Here is a 25,680-nt window from a genome sequence, read left to right as displayed (position 1 = left end):
AATACATGTTCCCCCCTTGGTGGTTTCAAAAGACTTATCCTTTATTGTCTTTTACCTGTTCCTCCCCCTTGGCAAAGGACTATAATAGACCCCTGAGTTAACCAGGACTTTGAGATTCTCCCTGATGTGAGGATTGTCCCTGTGTCTGGACCTCGAGGATTTCATCTCTGAGTTGGTAGCTATACCCTTTCCCCTCTTTCTCTCTTTCTCTATCCTTTATCTCCTTTCTAAAATTCCTCTATCATATTTGCTGTGGGCACTCAATAAAAGGTGCATTTGTTTTGATTGACAGTGAAATCCCTTCCGTGATGTTTTTGCACTCTGAGATCAGTTAACGAACCATCACGACCCCCCACTTGTACTAGCGGATCGTGACACCAGGTAGGAATGCTTGGCTCCTCCCCCTGTGTGGAGCATCTCATAATGGGATTATGTAATTGTATCAGTCATGCAGTGAGACCTAATGGCCCATTAACAGAATATATCCCCCCAGAGTTATGAGGAATGGGTCATGGAAGAGATAAAGAACATTGTCCCACTTGGTTTTAACAGATAGTAATATAATACCTACTTTTGGTTACATTTTGCATTGCAACCTAAGGCATTATCTACCCCTTATTCTATTAACATCTGCATCATACCCAAATCATATATATATATATATATATATAAGCATATTGAAACCTCACACACAGTTCTCACTTAAGATGAGATTTCCTTGTGGTACACAACGGGTTTCTCCATCTTTCTGCATTACCCACCAAGTGTAACCAGGTCCTTGAGCAAAAACAATCCCATGGATTGGTTTGTCTTTGCCTGTGGTGGGAGTAATCCAAACAGTCTTTCCTAAAATACCTTTCATGTGTACAACAGGGACTTTATCTCCTTCCACTGTGTGCAGGGGTTCAGACTGGGCAGGACCAGCTCGATTGATGGACCCTCTGGTGTTGGCCATCCACGTGGCCTTCGCTAAGTTCATTTACCAATTTCTAAAAGTCCCCCCGCCAAGTGCCTTCAGGATAGTCTTAAGTAGTCCATTGCACCATTCAACTTTCCCGGCAGCTGGTGCATGATAGGGGATATGATATATCCATTCAATACCATGTTCCCTGGCCCAGGTGTTGATAAGGCCATTCTTGGAATGGGTCCCGTTGTCCCACTCAATTCTCTCAGGGGTACCATGCCTCCAAAGGACCTGCTTTTCAAGGCCCAGGATGGTATTCCAGACAGCAGTGTGAGGCACAGGGTAGGTCTCCAATCATCCAGTCGTGGCTTCCACCATGGTCAGCACGTAGTGCTTGCCTTGACATGTCTGGGGCAGTGTGATGTAGTCAATCTGCCAGGCCTCCCCATACTTGTACTTGGACCACTGCCCACCATACCACAGGGGCTTCACTCGCTTGGCCTGCTTGATGGCAGCACATGTCTCACAGTCGTGGATAACCTGAGAAATACTGTCCATGGTTAGATCCACCCCTCAGTCTCATGCCCACTTATAGGTGGCATCTCTACCCTGATGACCTGAGGCATCATGGGCTCATCGAGCTAGGAACAACTCCCCCTTATGTTGCAAATCGAAGTCTATCTTCAACACCTCTATTTTTGCTGCCTGATCTACCTGTTCATTGTTTTGGTGTTCCTCATTAGCCCGACTCTTGAGGACATGGACATCTACATAGCGGACTTTCACAGGTAGCTTCTCCAACCGAGTGGCAATGTCTTTCTATTCATCAGCAGCCCAAATTGGTTTTCCCCTACGCTGCCAGTTGGCCTTTTTCCACCTTTCCAGCCATCGCCACAGAGCATTGGCTACCATCCATGAATCAGTATAAAGGTAGAGCTTTGGCTACTTGTCTCTCTCCGCAATGTCCAGGGCCAGCTGAACAGCTTTGAGTTCAGCAAGTTGACTTGATCCACCTTCTCCTTTGGTAGCTTGTGCAACCTGTCGTGTGGGGCTCCATACGGCTGCTTTCCACTTCCAGTTCATCCCTACAATGCGACAGGAACCATCAGTGAAAAGAGCATAGCGTGTTTCCTCTGCTGGTAGATGGTTGTATGGTGGAGCTTCTTCAGCACGTATCACTTGCTCTTGTTCCTCTTCATCAGTGAGACCAAAGATTTCACCTTCCGGCCAGTTTGTAATTATTTCCAAAATCCCAGGGCGATTCAGGTTTCCAATACAGGCTCGCTGTGTGATGAGGGCAACCCATTTACTCCATGTAGCGTCAGTGGTGTGGTGGGTAGTGGGAACCTTTCATTTAAATATCCACCCCAGCACCGGTAGTTGGGGTGCCAAGAGGAGTTGGGCTTCCATGCCAATCACCTCTGAGGCAGCCTGGACTCCTTCATAGGTAGCCAAGATTTCCTTCTTGTGGGAGTGTAGTTGGCTTCGGACTCTCTGTAGCTTCGACTCCAAAATCCTAGTGGTCAGCCTCGAGTCTCCCCAGGCACCTTCTGCCAAAGGCTCCTGGACAAACCATTGTTGCTGGCTGCAGAGCAAAGCACATTCCTCATCTTTGGTCCCGTCCTGACTGGGCCAAGGGCAACCGCATGAGTGACCTCCTGCTTAATCTGGGCAAAGGCTTGTTGCTGCTCTGGGCCCCAGGGGAACTCGTTCTTCTTGCAGGTGACCAGGTAAAGAGGGCTCACAATCTGACTGTACTCAGGAATGTGCATTCTCCAAAAACCTATGGCACCTAGGAAAGCTTGTGTTTCCTTCTTGCTAGTTGGTGGAGACATCGTGGTGATCTTGTTGATAACCTCAGTGGGAATCTGACGCCGTCCATCTTGACACTTTACTCCCAGGAACTGGATTTCTCGGGCAGGTCCCTTGACTTTGCTCTTCTTGATGGCACAACTGGCTTCTAGCAGAATCTGGATGATCCTCTCTCCTTTCTCAAATACTTCCATTGCCGTGTTCCCCCACACAATGATCGATGTACTGCAGTTGTTCTGGAGCCTCACCCTTTTCTAGTGCAGTCTGGATCAGTCCATGGCAGATGGTGGGGCTGTGCTTCCACGCCTGGGGCAGTTGGTTCCAAATGTACTGCACGCCCCTCCACGTGAAAGCAAACTGAGGCCTGCATTCTGCTGCCAGAGGAATGGAGAAAAACACATTAGCAATGTCAACAGTGGTGTATCACTTTGCTGCCTTGGACTCCAGCTTGTACTGGAGTTCCAGCATGTCTGGCACAGCAGCGCTCAGTGGTGGAGTCACTTCATTCAAGCCACGATAGTCCACAGTCAATCTTCATTCTCTGTCAGACTTGCACACAGGCCAGATGGGACTGTTGAAGGGTGAGTGGGTTTTGCTGACCACCCCTTGGCTCTCCAGCTCACGAATCATTTTGTGGATGGGGATCACGGCATCTCGATTCATCCGATACTGCCGGCAGTGCACCGTCGAGTTGGCAATTGGCACTCGTTGCTCTTCCACCTTCAAGAGACCTACTGCAGATGGGTTTTCTGATAGTCCAGGCAAAGTGTTCAACTGCCTAATGTTTTCTGCCTCTACAGCAGCTATGCCAAAAGCCCATCTGAGTCCCTTTGGGTCTTTGTAATAGCCGTTCCAGAGGAAGTCTATGTCCAGAATACACGGGGCCTCTGGGCCAGTCACAATAGGATGTTTCTGCCATTCCTTCCCAGTCAGGCTCACCTTGGCTTCTAGGAGGGTCAGCTGCTGTGATCCCCCCATCACCTCAGCAGCAGAAATGAGTTCTGCCCCCACATGTCCTGATGGCATCGCTTCCCCAAATTCCTCCCATGTCAAATCATGACAACTGTGCACCAGTATCAATTAATGCTTCATATTTTTGTGGCTTGGATGTGCCAGACCATCAGATCCACACCATCCAAAAGACCTGGTTTCCCTGTGCCTCTTCCTGGCTAGAGGCAGAGCCCCTCTAACGCTGGTTATCATTTCCTTCTTGGGCATACATACTAGAGGTTCCATCAAGGGGATCTGGCAGATCATCCTCCCTTCTGTAATACCTGGCAGCTTTGACATGGGAGGTTGAGGCTACTTTCACTTTAGTGGAACTCCCTTGGTTAGTGTTTCCCTCCTTGAGTTGACGCACCCGTGCTGCCAGGACAGAAGTGGGTTTCCCATCCCACCTTCTCATGTCTTCTCCATGGTCACACAGAAAGAACCATAGGTCAGCTCGTGGGGTGCACCCTCTCTCTCTAGCTGAGGGACTTCAGGCTCTGACTTTGGGGCCTGTGACTCACACTGATGCCTCACTCATCTTCCTCACATCTTCCCTCACCACCTCCCTCATCTCCTCTTTGAGGTCCTTAATCACAGCAGAGACATGAGCCTGCATCGGGTCATTGACCATACTCTCATAATTTCTGAGACTGTTGGTGACAGATCCCACTCTCTCAGTTGTTCTTGGCATTAATCATTGCAATGAAGCTGGTGTATTGAGATGGCCCTAGCTTTGCCAGAGTCCACAACATTTGTCCTGTGCACCTGACCTTGTCGGGGTCATTATCATGCCGTCCATCCCTCCCAAAGAGTGTCTCCAATACTGCCACTTCTCTCAGCTGTTGGATCCCTTCCTCAAGGGTCTTCCATCGCATTCTATGATGGTAGTCTGTCATTCTTTCTTTGTGGTCAAACCTCTCTCTTGCACTCATTAAAAGCTGCTCCCAGAGGGAAAGGGACCCTGCCTCCCTTATGAATACCTGATCCACACCTGTGTCCTGGGTCAAGGATCCCAAATACCTTGCCTCGCCACTATCCAGTTGCTCACCTGTACCCATAAGGTCCCAGACCTGAAGTAACCAGGTTGTATAAGCCTCATGGCCCTGTCACACAATGTCTTTTCATAGATTACAGAGGCTGTCATACAACAGGGACTCAGTGATTATCGCAGGCTCTGGCTCTCCTGCAAGTTGTGAGGGCCCTCCTTTCTTACCCTTATCTGGGTGCTCTGATTTCATCTTAGCCCTCTTTGTTTCCTCAGGGGCGACCACTGCTGGCTGTGACTGCCCTTCCAGTTCAGCTGGAACCTGGATGGTTGTAATGTCTGTGGGTTCCACTGCTGCACCCTTAGACTCTCCCTCTTCCAGGCAGGGGGAGAGTTTCCCAACAGCTGGGGAAGTGTATTCCTTCGGCACCTGGCGTATATTCTCTATTACCCCATCCAATCTGAGTGGCTCATCTTTGAGGTGGGCTGTGGGGTAGGGTCAGGCTGTGGGTCAGTATTCCTAGTCTCTGGGGCCATGTCAGGTTCTGGGGCAGCATCCCTGTGAGACAGAGTAGAAATTCTCCAGAGTAGAAATCCATTTTGATTTAGGTGAAATGTACATCTTTGAGTTGTCTGTAGTTTGAAGCCTGTAGTCTGTAGCCTGACTGCAAGGCCTAGGCTCAGGGATTCAATGAAGGACAGAGATAAGGGGGGGGAGACAGAGGGTGATAAAGAGGGACAGAGAGACTGCTGTGAAAGCAGGTCAGCCTGACCTAGGAATTCTTTCTGATAAAGAAGAACTAGCGGCAAATGTCACGCGAAACTCGTAAAAATGAATATGTATGAACCTATTGTGAAATTGTATGCATATGTATTTGAGAGGGGGATAAAAAGGGACCTGAAGTTCCCAGAGGTACGCATGTCTTTTAAGGAGAGTAATCTCTGCATGCGTCCGGCGTTGTAATAATTAACATACCGGCTTTACAACTTTCACAAAGTTGTGGAGTTTTTGGCTATCTCCACAAAACACCTGTTTTCTGGGGTAGGTGTCAGAGTGGTTATCCAAGTCAATCTTCTCTTATCTCTGAATGCTAAATAGAACAGGCATATCAGCAACACCAACCACTCTATGATATCATTAACATTTAGAGAAGATTTGAACCCTTCAAAAACTGGTAGGGTAGGCCCAAAGAGCTAGGTGAAGGGCTGGGAGAAAATTTCCCCATATGTCATTTCTTCAGAGTAGGTACCATTACTAAAGTAATCCCAAAAACATATAGTTAGTGTGTGATAGCTCTGAATCCATGTGCCTGCGTTCCAGAGGAAGTTAAAAATCCATTCATTTCTTACCTTATTAACCCATAAAGCAAACTGGATAACAGCCACAGTAGCCTGAAGTTATAGGATCCTTGTCTAGATAAGGAGCTGCAAATGGGAGAAATATAGCCGTGACCACATGCCACCTGAATCAGGGTAAGCTCGACCACATGGTGCCACCTAATGAGGTTTCTATATCCTGCACGCACAAAAAAATTAGGTTACTCAAGAACTGTTATTCCTTTTTCACCTTTTTTCTCTCAATGCCCGAGCCCCATGATGGGCGCCAAAATATGTGTTGGTTTGAAAGCAAACCAGTGGGAGATCCCGAGTCAGAACTACAGTTTAATAGGAAAATTAAAATAAAATGCAGTAATACAAAAACACTGACTGTCAGAATACAACCTGACACCCTGTTGGTCAGGGTGTTGGTAGCAGTCTGATTAAATGGTGGCTAGAGTCCTCCTGGAGTGACAGATGTGGTTCTGCTGAAGCAGTGATCCTGTAGAAGGGTGTAGTTTTCCTCTGAAGGTCCAGTGGTGATGTAGATGGGCCTGGTCTTCCTCTGAGAATCCAGTGGATAAAGGCTGCCCATGGTGTTCCCAATCTTAGATTATATCTGTGTAGGAATGCTTGGCTCCTCCCCCTGGGTGGAGCATCCCATAATAGGATGATGCAATTTTATCAGTCATGCAGGGAGACCCAATGGCCCATTAACAGAAGATATCCCCCTGGAGGAAGGATGGGTTGTGGAAGAGATAAAGAACACTGTCCCACCTGGTTTTAACAGATGGTAATAGAATACCTGCTTTTGGTTACATGGTGCATTGCAACCTAAGACAGTAACACCATGTCAGATGCACCAGCTCATCTTCCCATTTGCAAAATTCCTCAAGGCACTACTATTGGTGTGTCAAAGCTTAATTGACTTTCATGTAGGCTACCTACTCCAGGTAAAAAGATCATCAGTAAAACTGGACTAGAAATAATTGACCAGGGACCAAGAGGGCATCTAATAAGCAACACTTCAAAACCGATAAACTTCTCAGTAGTAACAGAGGAAACATGGACATGGTCAGAAGGAGGGCTTTCAGGCCCTGTGTTGCAAGCTAAATTTTTAAACAATTCTGGGCCTTGGTTACCAAAATATGGCACTTAGCAATGCCTTTTTGTCTGCGACATGTAGTTCATGGTTATTATACAAAGACAAATGAGGCATATCAGCTGAACTTAACCAATTGCCATAACAATTTTGTAATGATATGTACTATACATCCATATGTCTTTATGGCAGCAACTGATGTTAAGGTCAAGGTAGAGAATCACAAATGTAACATTACTATTACTGATCCCTAATATTTTAGTTGCATTACTGTCTTGGGGATGGTTTTTTTCTTAATCCCACACCATTTTTGTTTTTTGTTTTGTGTCCAGGGTGGTTCCTGCCTCCCCCGGCTCTGGGAGTATTGTGATGTTTGAGAGCCAGCTCAGGATTTCCTGTGAGAGTTGGGGGGGACGAAGGGCGGTTGGGTCCTTCTGGGCGGGCAATTCAGCTTGATGGCCACACAGCATGGTGTCTCTGACCAGAGATAATGTTGTGTTGTGGTTTTTGCCTGTTTCTTTCTGTTTCTTCTCCTTCAGCACTGTTACTGGACTTAGTGGCTTGCTTCTCTGCTTCTCTACTGATTTTCAGAAGCAAACCAACTCCACAACTTTTGTGAAAGTTGTAAAGCCGGTATGTTTATTACAGCACTGGACACATGTGGGGATCGCTCCCCTTTTAAAAAGACCTGTATCGATGGGAAATCCAGATTCTTTTTTATCTCCCTCTCTAATACATATGCATGCAATTTCACAATAGGTTCATACATATTCATTGTACTGATTTTGCATTACATTTGCTGCTAGATTTTTATCAGAAAGAACTCCTGGGTCATGCTTCCCTGTCTCCAAAGCAGCCTCTCAGTCTCTTTCAGAGTTCAAGGGGCCCTCCCTTATCTCTGTCTTACTGCTGAAGCAGTTTCTTCAAGCATAGGTAGAACAGGCAGTCAGACCAAACAGCTATGTTTGCAAGCTACAGACTTAATTCAAAGATGTACATTTCACCTAAATCAAAATGGATTTCTACTCTGGAAAATTTCTACTCTGTCTCACTACCGCTTGGGAGCCCAAAGCTAGTGCATGCCGTGCCAGGACCCAGGACTGGGAACACCCCATCTGCTGCTGGGGGCTGCCCCTCTCTGCACACCCTGGCCCCAGGATCAGCCATTGTTGGTGAGCTACCCAGGGGAGTGATCCCTTGCCCAGCCCCGCTGTTATCTGCTGCTGCTTCAGGGCTCCCTGCTACACTGTAACGTGACATTCGGCCACCCTGCAGGTCCTGCTACAGCTACAGAGTTTCTGATACATTTTGTTTACCACTCCGCGATCTGCTCGCCTTTGCTGTTCCAGGTTGCTGCTTCCAAGGTTCCTGCCATAGCTCATTTCGCTACCCGCAGGGGTACCAGTACTGGGTGCCCATGTGAGGCTGTAGAGGAAGCCCCTTTTCCATCTCTCCCACAGGCTGTGCCTGCCATTACTCACATGAAGGTGTGACTGAGCTCAAGCCACAGTGCCCCCTGCAGCTGCAAGGGAGTCATCGCATCCACCCTGCCCAACTGGGAGCACCCAGCGCTCATGCCGGCTGTGACCATAACTACACCAAAGGGGAAAGTACCTGACAGTTGAGACAAGGCTGTGGTTAGGTTTCTGATTTTGTTTGTTGTTGCTGCCATTGTTGTTGTTGGTTTGCCTAGTTATACATATACGTACTAATAAAGAACTGTTATTCCTCTTCCCATATTTTAGCCTGTGTGAAGGGTTGACACTGGCCAAACACCAGTGAACCTATGAAAATCATTTACCCATTCTCTTCGGCTATAGTTAAGCAGAGGAGGGGAAAATAAAACTCATGGGGTGAGATAAGGATTAGGAGAAAACACTTTAAGGGCCAAACAGGCTCAAAACTTTAAAAGGTATAAAGAAAAAAATGTTTATTAATAGAATTAAAAGAGGATAATGAGAACTAAAATAAACCTTTAGAATACCTTCCCCCCCCCCCCCACCCCAGACCTTCTTTCCTTCCTGCCGACAGTGCAGGGAGACAAAATATGGGATTTTTAGTCAGTTTGCCACTTTTTAAGATCATTCTTCAGTTCGCTTCGGGAGAGGAGTCTCTTTTGCTGTTCCATGGGGTCTTTCCGATGGGAAACAGTTTTCTATGAACTTTTCCAACCTGGTTTTAATTTTCATGGCTAACAGTCCGCCTGGAACCTGCTTGCAACGTGAAGTCCCTCCCATGGCTTGCAGTCTCCCCACAACTGCTTTTCGTGGGCCATTTAGGTTTTGGGATGCAGTTGTTTTAAGGATGAGCTGTTCTAGTATAAAATCAAGGGTCCTCTTCCTCTGTCTCTGAAAGCAATGGTTCTCTGTCTCTCTGTTCAAGCATCTTACCAGATCACAGCTTTTCAGCATCCACATGCTCCATCATGAGTGCCTTTTTCTTATGGGCTGCGGGTGAATGCTGCATCCCCCTATGCACTTCATTAATTACAGGGAAACAGTTTGTTGTATTATAGTCCTCACCACAGCTTGTAAAAATTCTCAGCTCTGATGCCTGGAGCACCTCCTCCCCCCCTCCCTCTTTCGCACCAACCTTAGTGTCGTCATATTGTTCTCCTCATGTGTCCTCACTTTTTCCTTTTCTCTGACTTGTCAGAGAATTGGTGTTCCTAGGTTCATTTTTTCTCAAGTTCTGTCAATTGAAAAGTTTTTATAGAGTTCTGCAGTGCTGAAAAGTTGATCTTGTCCAGGCTCTGCAATCAGGGAATTGCTAGCCTTGCCTCTCTGTCCCTGTTGGTCACTGCACAAGCCAGGCCAGCTGCCAGCTCCACTCCACACCTTTTCTTCATGCAGGACACCAAAACAAGTCCGCAGCATGGCTGGCTAAAAGTGGCTAAATAAATAAAGTCCATTGTGAGCCATGCTGAGAGAGCTACGGCTGCATGATGCTGCCCGGGCAGCATGATTACTTGTGCGTCTGCGATGGCCCCAGCAGCATGGCCCGGTGGCTGTTCCGGGACAGGGTCCAGCGACCCCCTCCAGGAAGGGGGTCTGGCCAGCCCCCCCACCTCTTTTTAGAGAGCAGGCAGCAAGAGAGCTTCCTGCAGTTTTTTTGTACTTAAATATGTTATTGTTATAGATAAATAATGAGATGATTGACTCTTGCAATTAAGGGATGAATATTGTGTAAATATTAAGAGAAGCTTTATTGATGTATAATTATGTTATTGCGGTTTGTTGTTTAGATGTCCTCTGTTCTCCCCATAGTCTTTTGTTGCATTTTTTAAGGTTTAATAAACCTTTTAAAATTTTTAAGTGAGCAGTTATTTCTCACAAATGGGAACTCGTCCAGGATCAACACCTCGTCTCCGTGGCTGTAGGAGATCTTGAGAAGAAGTGTGCCCTGCTGCAAGTTTGGCAGCTCTGTCGAGTTCTGCGACCATCGGTGATTGCAGGTCGGCACCAGGGACAACAGAGGACTAAATAACAAAAAAGAAGAAGGGGAAGGAAACTGCAGATCTAGAGGACTGTGAGTATTTGTCTGCATGTGAGAGTGGGGTAGTTCCGGAAGTGTGCTTGAGGTGCTACGAAACTTAAAAAATCCTCCTAATTATTTTGGCCAAATACTTTGTCTGTAATCTGAGTGTACAAATTCCAGCTCCAGGCAAGTGGTACACGGGATCTGTTCCAGGGGTCCATTGGAGCTTTAGGACAAGCTAACGGTTGGACATTTAAAGCAGGGATCCCATAGAGGGCGGGGGACCTTGTGGCTGGCTGGATGCATGTGATAGAGAAATATTCAAGTTATGGAGACCCAAAAGCATCTGTAAATGTCAGATTGAGGGTCACCAGATTTAAATGATGCTAGAGTGATGGCGAAAGTCACCATTCAGTAGAAATGGAGCTCATGTCGAGATGAGTGGTGGCAGCATGTGGGGAGGGGAAGGAAGCCGCATAGCTACTCCACATGGAGCAGCAGGGGACACAGCACTCAGTGTGGTGAGCTTCTGGTGTGCAAGCAGTGCAATAGCTTCCAGAGCTTACCAGCCAAGGCATGCACAGGGTTTCCCAAGCAGAGACCGTGGGATAAGGTGAGCAGGGTTTCCCAAGCCGCCATAGTAGTTTTACCAACCCGTAGGCACGGAGGAAACCAGGAGCCAGGTCTATGTAAAGCAGTGTCCGCAGCCACACTCAGTGGGGCAGGTTTCCAATACCCAGTGGGAAGAGGGAGGGGCCCAGCATGGGCCCGATGTTGAGATTACACAGAGCACTGCTGGCGGTTGGAGACTGGCCAGGGTGCAGGTGTCCCCAGGCCAAGGTACAGGTGTCCCCAGGTCGAGGTGCAGGGTCTGCCGTGGCTCCCCTGTGGAACCTGCCAGCATGGAGCCATGGGATCAGGGCACCACGTGGGTGGTGGTGCCAGGAGGTGGTGGAGGGCCGTGGGCAGGGGAGGGGGCTGCCGGCAGGGACTGGAATGGCTTTTGGCGGGTGCGCAGGGTTTCCAGGGCAGGGACCACTCGGGCCTGCATGGGTAGTGGTGGGCCAGGGGCACCTGGTGCAGTGACTTTCAGCGGTTCCGACCTGACTGGGGATGGCCGTGATCATTGGAAGCACTGGAGCCCAGGGCCTCCAGTCTGCTGGTGCAAGGCTGCTGGCAGCAGGGGCTGCAGTTGTGGTGAGTCAAGGGGTCAGCTGGAAATATACTTAGGATAATTGAAAACCATAGATGAGTCAAGGGGCTAGCTGGGAATATAATTGGGATAGTAGAAGATTGCATCTTTTAGCTAAGATTTTAAAATTATTTAAGAAATTAAGTTAGCAAGCAAAGATCACTTGCCTTAGTTGAAGAGTAGCAAACATATTAAGAAAGATAAGCTAGAAGTGACAAGATAGATGTAGTAATTGTGAAAAAGCAGAGACCATAGAAATATCTTGCCTCAAGAATAATCAAACAGTTAAGAGAGGCTTGGACCGTGACCAGCAAGTCAAAAGGTCCTGCTAACTGGCTATAGGTAAAGAGTTCACCATGAGGAAGACAACTTTCTTCCTCCCATGTGACCACTTCCCTATTTCAAAATCCCACCGACTCAATTGCGCAGCCGTAATAGATATTCAGCTAATTATAATACGAAGTGGGCAGGTAATGATTATGTATTATGCGTCCTTAGAAACCATGTGAAGATGTAAAACTTTTTCTGTATAAATAAAGGACAGGAGTCTGCAACTCCTTACACATGTATTTGGAAATTATTCCACATGTGTCCAGCACACTGCAATAAATACCCTTCTTTTCAACTTTAATTAGTTGAAGAGTCGTCTGTCTGTGCTTCAGTGGACTGGGGGAGTTTGGAGGCATGGGGCCACAAGCGGTGGGAGCCATGGACAATGGGGGCCACGGGCAGTGGGGGCCTTTGCGTTTGGCACTGCTAGGGGTTGAGAACTGTCTCTGTTATGTGAGGGTCTTGAGGTCCCGCATAAGTAACTTTCAGGAGCTGCTTGTGCCAGGGCCTGGGGGGGGGGGGGGGGGGGGTGCAAGGCTGTGCCGGCTTCCTGCAGTGTTTGCCAAGCGGAGAGCCGAGCAGGCGCTGCCATGGAGCACCGGGCAGGGGTGTAGTTCACGCACAGTGCTTCTGAAGAATGAACCTGACCCGGGGGCACCCAAACTGCGGCGGCTTCCCTGTGATATCCACCAACATAAATAGCCACAGGGCCACGGTGCCAGGTGGCCAGCTTTTCAGCAGTCGCCCCATGCTAACAAGCCAAAAGGCATTTAGAAAGTGGAGGGGGTAGCGGCTTAGAGGCATAGGCGATCAGTGCCTCTTAGTGGGGGCCCCAGTACTGTGGGCTTGCCTGTACAGGGCTGCTTGCAGCAATTCAAAAGTTCTGGTAACACTGGTGCCTGGCAGGGCTAGCCCAGGAGCGCCGGGCTGTTCCAAGTGTGTAAGCTGATGATTTACTTTTATTTTCCAAGAAGGCAAAGTTTCTTTCTCTTTCTTTTCTCTTTTCTTTTCTTTTCTTTTCTTTTCTTTTCTTTTCTTTTCTTTTCTTTTCTTTTCTTTTCTTTTCTTTTCTTTTCTTTTCTTTTTCTCCTCCTACCTAATCAGGGAGGCGGGTTCTGTCTAGAGAGCCTGTAGTTAGAATGATGAAGATGAGACTGAGAGCAAGTAAAAAGCCCCCAAAAGAGAAAGAAGAAACACAAAGATGTCAACAGGTATAAGCTCGAAAAAAACAGTCTCAGAATGGGCTTTGTTTTTCCCCTCCCTTTTACCAGTTCCTGCCTTCTTGTCTCTTTCTCTGTGGATGCTAATTTTCAATCTGCTCTTGTAGTGAGTAGCACCAATAAGTCAATACTACAGTAATTTTTTTTATGTTAAACCAATAATGCTTAATTCTGAATACTTAAATTCTCTGTGAAGAAACAAAAAGTTAGCAAAACCTTGGCTAAGCCTCTGCTCTTCCCTCGTCTCCCTGAAAAAGCAGAGTCTTACAGGGCACTGAAATGTTCTGTTGCCCTTGAGCAGTTTTGTTTGTGTACAACAAAACACCTGAAATACAATGTTAATTTTTTAAACACTCTACCTAAAATTGTTGTTTTCCAGTTAAAACCATACATTGTAGCTGCTCTCCTTACAAAGCCACCTTTAGACATGTTTACTACTACTGCCAGTAAGAGAGAATTTTCAGTAATTTCTGCAGTTTGTAAAAGTAGTCATAGTATTGTTCTGCTTCAGTAGTGTTCATCCGGTCACACATAGAAATATAATTGCCAAAAGACAAACATTTCAGGTTTTGAACTAAAGTGCTTCTGTATTTTATGTTCTTTTGTGTGTCAGAAAAGATTTGAGCTTAAAACATGAATATCTGCCACCATTAAAAACAAAGAGAAATTTTTCCACCCCTGCCGAGAGGCCTTGAGTTTTTCTTACCATGTGTGCCTTATTCCTGGGGAACTGTGAGCTGCCCTCCACAATGATAGGGACCACAAGTACCCCCCTTTAGTTAAAAGGTAGGAAGTACCCCTTGACAAAACACAACAGTGCAGCTGTGTAAGGGATGAGGAATGCCATATGTGCTATACACTAACAGTGATCTTCAATAAAACCTTTTAATCCCCTCCTTCGTGCCGATCAAGCCCCTAAGAAAGGCAGAACAGCAAAAAGTGCTCAGTTTTGTACCCTCCTGCCACTGTAAGGTAAGAGGCAGGAGGCAAGAATCAAACACAGTCTTTCTTTGACCTTTCTTTTAAGACAGCACTGTCTGTTCCCACCCCAAAGGCACAGAGGGTGAAATACTGCCTAGAAGTGGCGGGGCGGTAGCAAGCAGTAGATGTCCTACTATTCTCTTTCCAGAAGAGCTCTGGGGAGTGCTTTACACATATGTGCCAGTGTGTGTCTATGTGTACATGTGTACCAAGGTGTGTGAGTCTGCACATACAGTACCTGTGTGTGCCAGTGGGCACAGCTCTGGGTGCACACACAAGTGCCAAGGTATACACGTGTTGTGTGCACTACTATATATACATGTGTGTTAAATTACCCCCTCTCAGGTGTGACTAAGTTTGTGTACAGCCCTGTGTTTGTGAGTGTGCACAGGCTCTGCAAGTGTGAGCAGGGCTCTGTGAAAGATATGTGTGCTGATGTGTATGACACTGCACATATTAGTGTGTACAGATTTATATGCTTGTGTTAATGTATGCAAGTTCTACATATGAGCAAATCTCATGTTTGAGAACACGTGCATTAGTAGAGACTGTACATAAGTGAGTGTGTCTGCAGTACATGTGTGCTGGCACACAGGCTAGACAGAGTTAAGGGGAATAAAAGGACATTTATTGAAGGGTCTTCAAAGGCCACACCCTGGCAGTACCAGAGCCAGGGCTTTGGCTCTGCCTGGATGGCTCCAAGATGGAAGCAAAAGAGGGCTTTGTCACAAGATCACACATTTTTATAATTTTTTATAAGTTTTGGTCCATTAGCATATTGGAGCTAATTGTCCACTTACGGCCCCAGCCCATGAAGTCCCATCCTTCTTATTTTCTCTCTTCAGTCCACATTGTTTATACTCCTGGGCCTGAGATCCAGATCTGGCTGTCCTTGGGTCTCCAGCTAGAGAAGGCATTGTGTCTGCCTACTCTGTGAAGAGAGCTTACTATCCCCTTATATGAAACCCAGACCCACACACCAAAGCAGCACAAAATCAAAAAGAAGGAAAAAGAAAAAAAGAAAGCTAAAACCCAAGGTATCATTTCCCCCCTTTAGAGGCTTGACAAGGTCTTTACCTTGTCAAGTCTCTACTCTAAATGTTTACTAATAATAGGTATCTAATAACAGATAAGTATCTAACAATATCAAAGAAGTATAACTATAACATAAACATATATACACCTATAATATAAACACATTGCAATATAAACATCTAATGATAAACATCTAATAACAGATAAGTATCTAGTGATAGTAATAATGAACAATAATAACCCATGATAAACATCTAATAACAGCACTACCTTGCACAGTCGGGTATCATGCAAAGAAGAATAATGATTATTATGAACAGTTCTTTGGGTACAGAAGAGGTGTCATTTAAAATATGTTTTCATCTGCATTAGTCTCTGTTTTTATAGTTGTCCCAGGAGCAGAAGCTTTCTTAACTCTGGAGAAGTGAATCCAGCGTCCTTTGCCAGCAACTTTGACTGCAGTGAGGGTGGTCAGTAGAACTTGGAATGGTCCTCTCCACTTGGCTTGTAGAGGATCACTGTCCCATCACTTAACATAGACCCAGTCTCCTGGTTGAAAGGGATGTGCAGGTGTGTCCAGTCCTATGGGTCTGGATAGCACAATGTAATTCTGGAGCTTCTGCAAAGTGGAACCTAAAGCCATTGGATATTTCTGCAAATCAAGTTTCCCCTTCGTGTGAATTTCACCTGGAACATGTGGAATCGCATATGGCCTGCCATACAGTATTTCATAGGAACTGTTATTATCCCTTTGCCTTGGTTGTATGTGGATTCTCAGTAAAGCAAGGCTTGAATCCATGTCATGGATGTTTCCTGACAAATTTTGCTAATTTGTGTTTTGAGAGTCCCATTCATACGTTCAACTTTACCACTTTCTTGGGGTCTATAAGGTGTATGCAGATCCCAAGAAATTCCCAAAATCCAACCAGCTTCCTTAACAACTGTTGCAACAAAGTGGTGTCCCCTATCTGATGACATCCCCAAAGGAACCCTGAACCTCGAAATTATGTGGTTGAGCAAAACTTTCACCACTTCCTTGGCTGTGTTAGTGCAACAGGGGTAAGCTTCCAGCCATCCACTGAAGGTGTCAACTAATACCAGTATGTACCAGTATGCCTCTTTGCGTGGTAACTCTGCAAAATCTATCTGCCAGTAATCTCCAGGAAGATCCCCTGCTTTTGTAACTCCTAACACAAATATTTTCCTCGTGTCAGGGTTGTTTTTACAACAGATTTCACATTTGCTCACTACTGATTGTACAGTGTCAGTCATTCCCTTTCCTATTACTACCTTTTTTAGGTATTTTGGGAGATTTTCAACCCCAAAATGTGTATTTTCATGTTCCCTTTGTGTAGCAGGCACAGGGCCTGCTAGGGCCCCATGGAGGGAAGAGGCTTAAAGATAGGAAATGCCAAGTCATGGTGAAATAGCAAGAAGCCCCTCTCTTCCGCCTTTCGGACCCCAGCTTATCTCTCTGTAACCCCATAGGTCACTTCTCCTTAACCCCTGCTATTGGACAATTTCGGATTCCCCTATACCCTATATAATGGGCTGTTTTAGCCCATTCTGGTTAGAAGAGCCATTGCTGGAACCCTTCACAGACCCCCCAATAAAGACATCTCTGTGGAATGCCAGGATTACCTTCTCCTCTCTCTGCATCTGCCGTCCGGCCTGTGGCACCTTGCAAGCTAGAGCTGAACTCACAAGAGCTGATAATCACTAAAAGAGATGATATCCCTTAAGCTTGCTAAGGTTGTCAGTGGCTGAGAGCTGCTTGGGTTTTCAGGCAGTCTGTCCCATTGAGGACTGCAACCTGCTCGGGGGCAAACCTGCTCCCAGCGGGAAGCCAGGATAACTTTGGGCTAGCTCCCGAAGCATCAGGGATGAGACTACAACCTGATTTGCTGGCGTAACAGCCCATCCACTTTCTGTGATCTCAGCCTTAAGAAACTTGATTAGTTTGTAGTCTGCTTGGTCATATTTTGGGGTGAACCCTGACAAATCAACCTTGTTTTGTGGAATTACTGTGAGAATCCCTTTTTCTGCAATCCCTCTTGCTGTTTTATCAGCTAAGCGATTTCCCAATTCTGGAGTGGTTTTCCCTTTTTGGTGGTGTCTACATGGCATGATAGCTACTTCTGCAGGTTTTTAATGCTCTCTAAGAGGTCAAGTATTTGTTCAGCATGTTTGATTTGATTACCTTGAGCATTCAGAAGTCCTCTCTCCTTCCAGATGGCTCCACGGGCATGGACAACACTAAATGCATGTTTAGAGTCAGTCCATATATTTACCTTCTTTCCTTTGCTCAGGTCTAGGGCTCTCATCAGTGCAATCAGCTCAGCTTTCTGTGATGACCCATCTGCTGACAGGGCCTTTGCCTCGATCACCTTGTCCTGTGTAGTCATTGCATAGTCTGTCATCCTTTTGCCATTTTTCATAAAGCTGCTCCCATCTGTAAAAAGTTCCCAATCAGGATTCTCCAGGGGCACATCTTTCAGGTCTGGTCAGCTAGAATAGACTTCTTTGATAGTCTGTAAACAGTCATGTTCAGGCTCACCATCAATTAAGGTGGAGGACAAAAACGTGGCAGGGTTAACAACAGAAGTAGTTTTCAAGGTAACATCATCTTGCTCAAATAACAGTGCTTGATATTTAAGCATACGATTACCAGATAACCAATGTTCCCCCTTTTGTTTGAGTACAGCTGCCACTGCATGGAGTACATACACCACAATGTGTTGCCCAAGGGTGAATTTTCGGGTCTCCTGGATCAAGATGACAGTGGCCGCCACAGCCTTGAGGCACCCTGGCCAGCCTTGGGCAACATTGTCTAGCTGTTTAGAAAAATATGCCACAGCCCTTTGTTGGTTCCCAAGGCGCTGTGCTAGTACCCCCACAGCCACATTCAGTCTCTCATGTGTGAAAAGTTCAAAAGGTTAAGTCTGGCAGTCCCGGTGCTGGAGCTGACATCAGAGAGCATTTCAACTGTTTAAAAGCTGCTCTGGTGTTTTCAGTCCATATGATGATTCCTTTTTCAGCTGCTTTTAATGTTCCATATAGGGATTTTACCAGCAGGCCATAATTTACTATCCATAAACAACACCAACCTACCATTCCCAGGAAAGCTTGCATCTCTCTTACAGTATGGGGCTCTGGGAGTCGACAGATGGCTTCTTTCCATTTTTTGCTGAGCTGTCGGTGTCAATGGAAGATCTCAAGCCCCAAGTAAACTACTGCTTCTTTAGCAATTTGTGCTTTGTCTCTAGAAACTCTGTACCCACTCAGTCCCAAAAAGTTTAATAGACTTAGGGTGAATCATATACAGTCGTCTCTGGTTCTGGCTGCAATCAAGATGTCATCCACATACTGAAGAAGAACTCCTTCTGGCTCCTGTCTTTTCCAATCCTCCAATTCCTTTGTCTAACTGGTTCCCAAATCTTATGGGACTGTTTTTGATTCCTTGTGGTAAAACTGCCCATGTAAGTTGACTCTTTCTTCCTGTCTTGGGATTTTCCCACTCAAAAGCAAAGAGCTCTTGGCTGTTTTTGTGCACAGGAATGCAGAAAAAGGCATCCTTCAGGTCTACAACAGTAAACCACCCTAATTCATCTGTCAGTGTGGTCAAAAGGGTGTAGGCACTAGCTACTACTGGATGTACATCCTCTGTAATTTTGTTAATTGCTCTCAAATCCTGTACTAATCAATAACTTGCCATCTGCTTTTTTAACAGCTAATAAAATGGGGGTGTTGAATTTAGATTCACAATGTACTAATAAACCATGTTGTAGGAATTTTTCAACTATAGACACTAATCCCTTACAGTTCTCTCATTTCAGACGGTATTGTTTTTGCCTTACCGCTGTGGGTCCTGGTTTGAGTGTAATACTCACTGGTTCTGCTCGTTTGGATCTTCCTGGGATATCACTGGCCCGCACTATTGGATTGACCGCATTTTCAACTTCAATGGGGATTTCACCACATTTTTCCTGTATAAAAAGTGCAGCAACTTGGACAAATTTAGATTCAGGAATTACAACTCGTTTACCCTTCCCATTTTTAAAATTTAATTTCTGCTTCCAATTTTTCCAGCAAATCCCTCACCAGTAATGGTTTAGGGGATTTAAGCATATATAGGAATTGATGAGTTACCCAGTGCTTCCCCACTTTGAATTTTAAAGGCTGAAAGAAAGGCCATGTTTCGCTTACCCCAGCCGCCCCAACAATATATTAAATATTGGACCCCGAATGTTTCTGGGTGTGTCCTGCCTGGCTTCATCTGGCCTCGCTGCTGGACCAAAGGCTGCAGCTGTGGTGTTTTCACCGCAGAGATACCTTTGGCCGGCTGGGTGCTGCAGCTAGGCACTTGGAACAAATCCAAGCAAAACAGGAACTCAGTTTACCTTTGGTGGAAAAGGTTCAGGCAACAGTGAAGAGAAAAGAAGTGGATTCTGTCGTAGAGCTTAAATCCAGAGTTTTATTTCAGCATGGTAGACCTCTGAATGTGGTAACAGCTCCCAGACAGACACCCGGCCGCATGGTCTCGTGTCCTTTTTAAGCCCTGGGGACAGGGGGAGGGGAGGGACAGGTGAGGGCCAACCAGGTGTGAGCAGGGGAAGGGTCCCAGGATACAGACACTTGGACAAGCCAATGAGCCCAGACCTGAGGAGCATCTGCCAACCACAGGATGCCCTGTTGGAATGTTAAGATTGATGGACAGCTCTTAGGCAGGAGGGCAAAAGGGGGAGGGGGAAAGGTTGGCACACCTGAGGGGGCTGGGACAGGTCAAACAGGAAACTGCACTGCAACATCTCCCCCTAGTTTTGTTTAAAAAGAAGAGGACTGGGTTTGTGGTGCAGAATGCTTGCCAAACCATGGTTGGTAAATTGGTTGCTCCTCTACAGGAGGTTCAGTGCTTTCCACGGAGGGTTCTATGTCATTCATTGGAGCACTAAGGGCTTCCAAATGGTAAACTTCAGGAGGGGGAGATGAGCTTGAAATCAACTTGAGAACCACGCGTTTGACTAGTCCAAAAACAATGCTAACAACTACAACAACGATAACTAATACAAACAATACTAAAACCACAGTTTTCAGAATAGATCCCAACCAGCCCGAGAGTCCCCAGCCTTTGAACAGTCCACTCAGACAGTCGTCAGTTTCTCTCTTGATGTCCGAGGTCTTTTGCCAAGGTAGTCCTTACATGCTTTGGGCTGAGGGACTATGCAGGAGATCGCTGGTGGGATGATCGCGAGTAGGATGAGGAGCAGGCTTGGTCTCATGGCGTCTTGAGGCTACACACGAACCGTGGGATCTAAACTGGTACAAGGAACTTAAGACAAACATATTACAAACTATTCTAGAAAGGAGGCTTAAATGGAATTTCCTCCAGAGAACGTGTGCGGCGTTTCCTTCTCCAGGCAGCATTGGCAACCTGGGGAGCTTCTGTTGATTTCTCTGAGACCTTGGGAACATAGGGCCTTACCCATTTGGAAGGAACCGACTTTAACCCAGAGGGGGTGGACACACAGGCGTATCCACGTCCCCAAGTAACCAATTTGTAAGGTCCCACTGTTTTCCAAGTCTCAGGGTCCCTTACTAAAACCGGAGGCTTTTCTTTCATCAACGTATGACTGCTCCCCCCAAAGTGGCGTAAGATGGGCGGGTTCAGGCTGTCAAAGGAACAATTCAGAAAATTGATTGTGAACAACGCCTTGGACAACCGGATGTGGGGGGGTTCCACCTTCAGAACTTGTTGCTGCTGGTCCAGGACTCTTTTAATATTGCAGTGAGTCCTTTCTACAATGGCTTGACCTGTATGGGAGTAGGGGATGCCAGTTTTGTGCCCTACTCCCCATTGCTGCAGGAAGCTCCCGAATTCCTTGGACTTATAGGCAGGCCCATTATCAGTTTTCAACTCCTTGGGGATGCCCATGAAAGAAAAAGCCTGTAAGAGGTGGTTAATGGCATCATTAGATGACTCTCCTGTGTGGGCAGAAGCATAGACTGCTCCAGAAAAGGTATCTACACTAACGTGAACGTATTTCTGCCGTCCAAATGACTGTATGTGTGTAACATCTGTTTGCCACAGTTCACAACTGTTCAACCCCCTAGGGTTTGCTCCTGCACTCATTTTAGGGAGTGCATGTTGTTGGCAATTTGGGCATGTGTCCACAATCATTCTGGCCTGTTCTCGAGTGATGTGAAACTGACAAACCAGGCCAGGTGCATTTTGGTGGAAAAGCTGGTGGCTGATTTTTGCCTGTTCAAAAATATTTGGGAGACTGGCCATCACTGCCGCTGCAGCAAAAGCATCTGCCCTTCTGTTGCCTTCAGCGATAAACCCTGGCAAGTCGGTGTGTGACCTGACATGCATCACATGAAATGGTTGCTCCCGGTGAGTGACTAACTTTACAAGTTTTGAGAGCAATTCAAAAAGTGCGATGTTAGACACTTCTTGCAGTATTTCTTGATCTGCCCTGGACACTACTCCTGCCACATATGCAGAATCCGTTATCAGATTGAATGGTTCTGAGAACCATTCAAAAGCCCTAACAACAGCAGCCAATTCAGCAACCTGAGGTGAACCTTCCACCTCAGCAATGTCCGTCTCCCACTGCTGGGTTTGAGGATCCTTACAAGTCATAACGGACTTGTGGGACCTCCCAGACGCATCTGTAAAGACAGTCAGAGGCTTTTTTAAAGGTCTCCTACTCAGAGCACTTCTCAATTTCAGAGTAAATTGAACATACTGTTCAAATATTTTGTGGGCAGGCCGGTGGATAGAAATTTGTTTTGAGTAGGAATCCAGAGCAAACTGCAACACTTCATTTTCTCGAAACAATTGTTCCAATATTTGCATAGAATTTTGACCTGATTTTAACTCAATTGGAATGTGAATGCACTCAAAGTCACATCCTGCTAACTCCCTGATCCGGGTCCTTGCTTTCCGGATCAGTTCTGCTACCAGCTCCTGAGGCTTTGTCATTCTCTTGGACCTTTTGTGACTGAGGAAAACCCATTCTATGATCAAGAGAGGGTCCCTCTTGTCTTGGCCCTTTTTAGGTGTTCCCTTTACCTTAGGCGTTTGTTTTTCCTCCCACTGGAAAATGATTCCATGGAGGTGTGGCGACTTACCTAAAATGATAAATTTGAATGGCAGGTCAGGCGGACATCGGTGGGCCTGTCTTATGGACATTGCAATCTGGACCATTTCTAGAGCTTTCCGTGCCTCTGGGGTAATAGACCTAGGAGCACCCGGGTCCTCTCCCCCTTTCAATAAATTGAAAAGAGGGGCAAGGTCTTCGTTAGTCAGACCCAGCCATGGCCTTACCCAATTCAAAGACCCACACAACTTGAGGACATCCGCAAGGGTCTTGATCCTTGGATTGATTTCTAGTTTTTGAGGAACAATGGTCCTATTTCCAATTTCTAGGCCCAAATATTTCCAAGGTGGCATCTTTTGAATTTTCCTTTCCTGGAGCTCGAACCCTGAAACAATCAATGCATGGATCGTTAGGTCAAGCACATGTGTGACTAGATCATCATTGGGGGCACACACAAGGATGTCATCCATATAATGGTAGATGATGGCTTTTTCTGCAGCTGCACACACTGGGGAAAGCAGGGAAGAGACATACCACTGGCAGATTGCTGGCGAGACCTTAAGGCCCTGAGGGAGAACTGTCCAATGGTACCTTTTCATAGGGGCTTCCATGTTGATGGTGGGGACCGAGAATGCGAAATGCGGTGCATTGTCAGGGTGTAGGGGAATATGGAAAAACCAATCTTTTATATCAATAACAGCTAATTTCCAATCCTAGGGAAGCATTGTTGGGGATGGCATACCAGGTTGGGGAGAGCCTATATCTTCAATGGCATTAATTTGTCGGAGGTCATGGAGGAGCCACCATCTCTTTTTGTCAGCTTTCTGAATTACAAACACTGGAGAGTTCCACGGGGACGTGGTCTCCACAATGTGACCCTTTTTCAGTTGCTCTTCCACTAGCTCCTCAAGCGCCTTTGTTTTTTGTTTACTGAGCAGCCACTGTTTCACCTCAACTGGTTTGTCTGTTTTCCACTTTAGTTTTTGGGTGGGGCGCTGTTGTTCAATGACCGCTGTACAAAAATCCTGTGGAGAGTCTGGAATATCAATTGTGACACCCCACTAGACCATTGAATCTCTCCCTAACAAAGGTTCGGAATAATCTAACACAAATGGACGGATATTTGCCAATTGTCCATCTGGTCCTTCAATTTGGATTATGCTTTTGGATTGTCTTGCCAATTGCAGGCCTCCTACACCTTGAACATGACCGGCAACATTTTGCAAAGGCCAATGTGCTGGCCAGTCTTGTACTGGGATCACTGTGCAGTCTGCACCCATGTCTACAAGCATCTCAATGCATTTTGACTCCCCACCCCCACTGACATTACACCATAATTTGGGTTTATCTCTTCCAATAACTTGGACTCGGGCGACTGTGGGCCCTTGTTTTTCGGTGCCTTCAGGCAAAAGCAGCACAGCGATAGCTGGGGCAACAATTTGACCTTTGGGAAGAAACAGGGGTGGGTGGAAACAGTGAAGCCCGAGAACAAATTGCTCAGGATCTGATGTTGGCATTCCTGGAGCAATTTCAATCTCATGTGGTGTGTGTTTGGTGTCCCCAATGACCATGTACTTTACAGTGAATACAGTGCCAAGTACCCTTCTGTTCTGGATTGACAGAGACAAAATGCCAGTCAGGGTCTTTCAGGTGGAGTGATTCTGTCAGCTGCAACCTGTAAGGCTCATTGACAGAAGACGTGGTTAATATAGGTTCACCTAAATCATAACAAAGGTTATTTTGTTGCACTTTCAACAGTGGACCAGCAGACGTGGTCTTTGAAGCATCTGCTTCACTTACAGAAATAGTAATATTACCAGCTGCTTAATCTTACTGTAGGGCTCAAAAGGCCCCTCAGGTTGGAGGGAAAAGAATGCTTTTTCAGCTGCTTCCTTTACTTTCTCGAGTGTTTGTACAGGAATTAGAGTTGCTTGGATTGAGGGGGAAGACCACTGATCATCACCAAAGAGATGCTCAATTGTAATTGGCATGCCATTAGCATCTTTTGCTGTGTTTGGATCAGCATGCAGGCCTGGGAGAGCTTCTTTTAACAGTTCCATGCTACTTCCCATAATTTGAATTCTGTAGAGGTCATGAGGCATGAGAAAAGCTGTTTTAAATCATGCAGGACCACTACATTTCTACTCAATTCAGAATTTAAAAGGCCACAGAAATATGGACTGTGTGGGCCATACTCCTTGTGGGATTTACAGATCTCTTTAATCAATTGTCGTCCAAAAGAGCTCCAATTAGCAGTTTGAGCAGCTCTCCCTTGGGCTGCAGGCTGATACGAAACAGGGGCAAATGACAAAGTGGGACCCTGTATTGGGTCTGCAGCTTCCTGCCCTGTATCCCTTGCATTGGAAGCAACGGGAGCACAGAAGCAGGTTTGGGGACATGCAGTGGGTGTGCCCCCACCGAGGGAACCCGGGGAGGGGGCGGGGACGCAATGGGAACAGGGGGCGGAGGCAGGGAGAAGGCAGTGGGTGGGGATACTGGGGGAACAGGGGGAGGAGACAGGGGTCTGGCGAGGGGCGGGGATACCATGGGAACAGGGGGCGGGGACACCTGGTGACGTCACATCAGCAGACGCCTCCTGGGAGGAGTAGAAGGGCCAAGCTGAGGGTACAGCAGGTAGGGGAGGGGGAGGGAAGGTGTCACGAGGAACAGGAGGAGAGGGGGATGGGGAAGGAACTTTGGGATCCTCAGGGGGATCTTGGGAAGATGGTGACCAGGTTTGGGAAGGTGCCATGTGGAATCCTCCATCTTGGGTACCCCCTAGGCACTGGGGGCCATTTTGGGGATCACTGCTCTCTGAAAAGCTAACACGTGCTCTGGGATTTAGAGCGGGGGAAACAGGGTTTTGGGAAGATTTCCACGAGACCTGGCCAGGGCCTTGTGGACAAGGGGACTCAGGCATTTTAACCTGCACTGGGAGTTGACTTCCCAGCGCATGAGCAGGAATTGCTCTCTTTAAAATACCAAGTTTTGGGGTAAGAGGTTCAGGGCTGGAAGGGGGGGACACAAGGAGAGCAGAGGTACATGGCTTAATATTTGGCTTTTTCTCCAATTCCCTTTGTTTGAGCAAAGCAGTCTGAATTTGTAAGCTCCAGAACACAAATTTAGCTGAAGATGTATTCCCAGACTGTCCCAAGGTTATCAATTCATGCCCTACTTTATCCCAAAATTGAATATTGTGGACTTCCTCAGGAGAAGTTTGTGGGAAGTGCAG

The sequence above is a fragment of the Agelaius phoeniceus genome, chromosome W, assembly GCF_051311805.1.
Source record: "Agelaius phoeniceus isolate bAgePho1 chromosome W, bAgePho1.hap1, whole genome shotgun sequence".
In the NCBI taxonomy this organism is placed as follows: Eukaryota; Metazoa; Chordata; class Aves; order Passeriformes; family Icteridae; genus Agelaius; species Agelaius phoeniceus.
Note: the sequence above shows the minus strand (reverse complement) of the source record.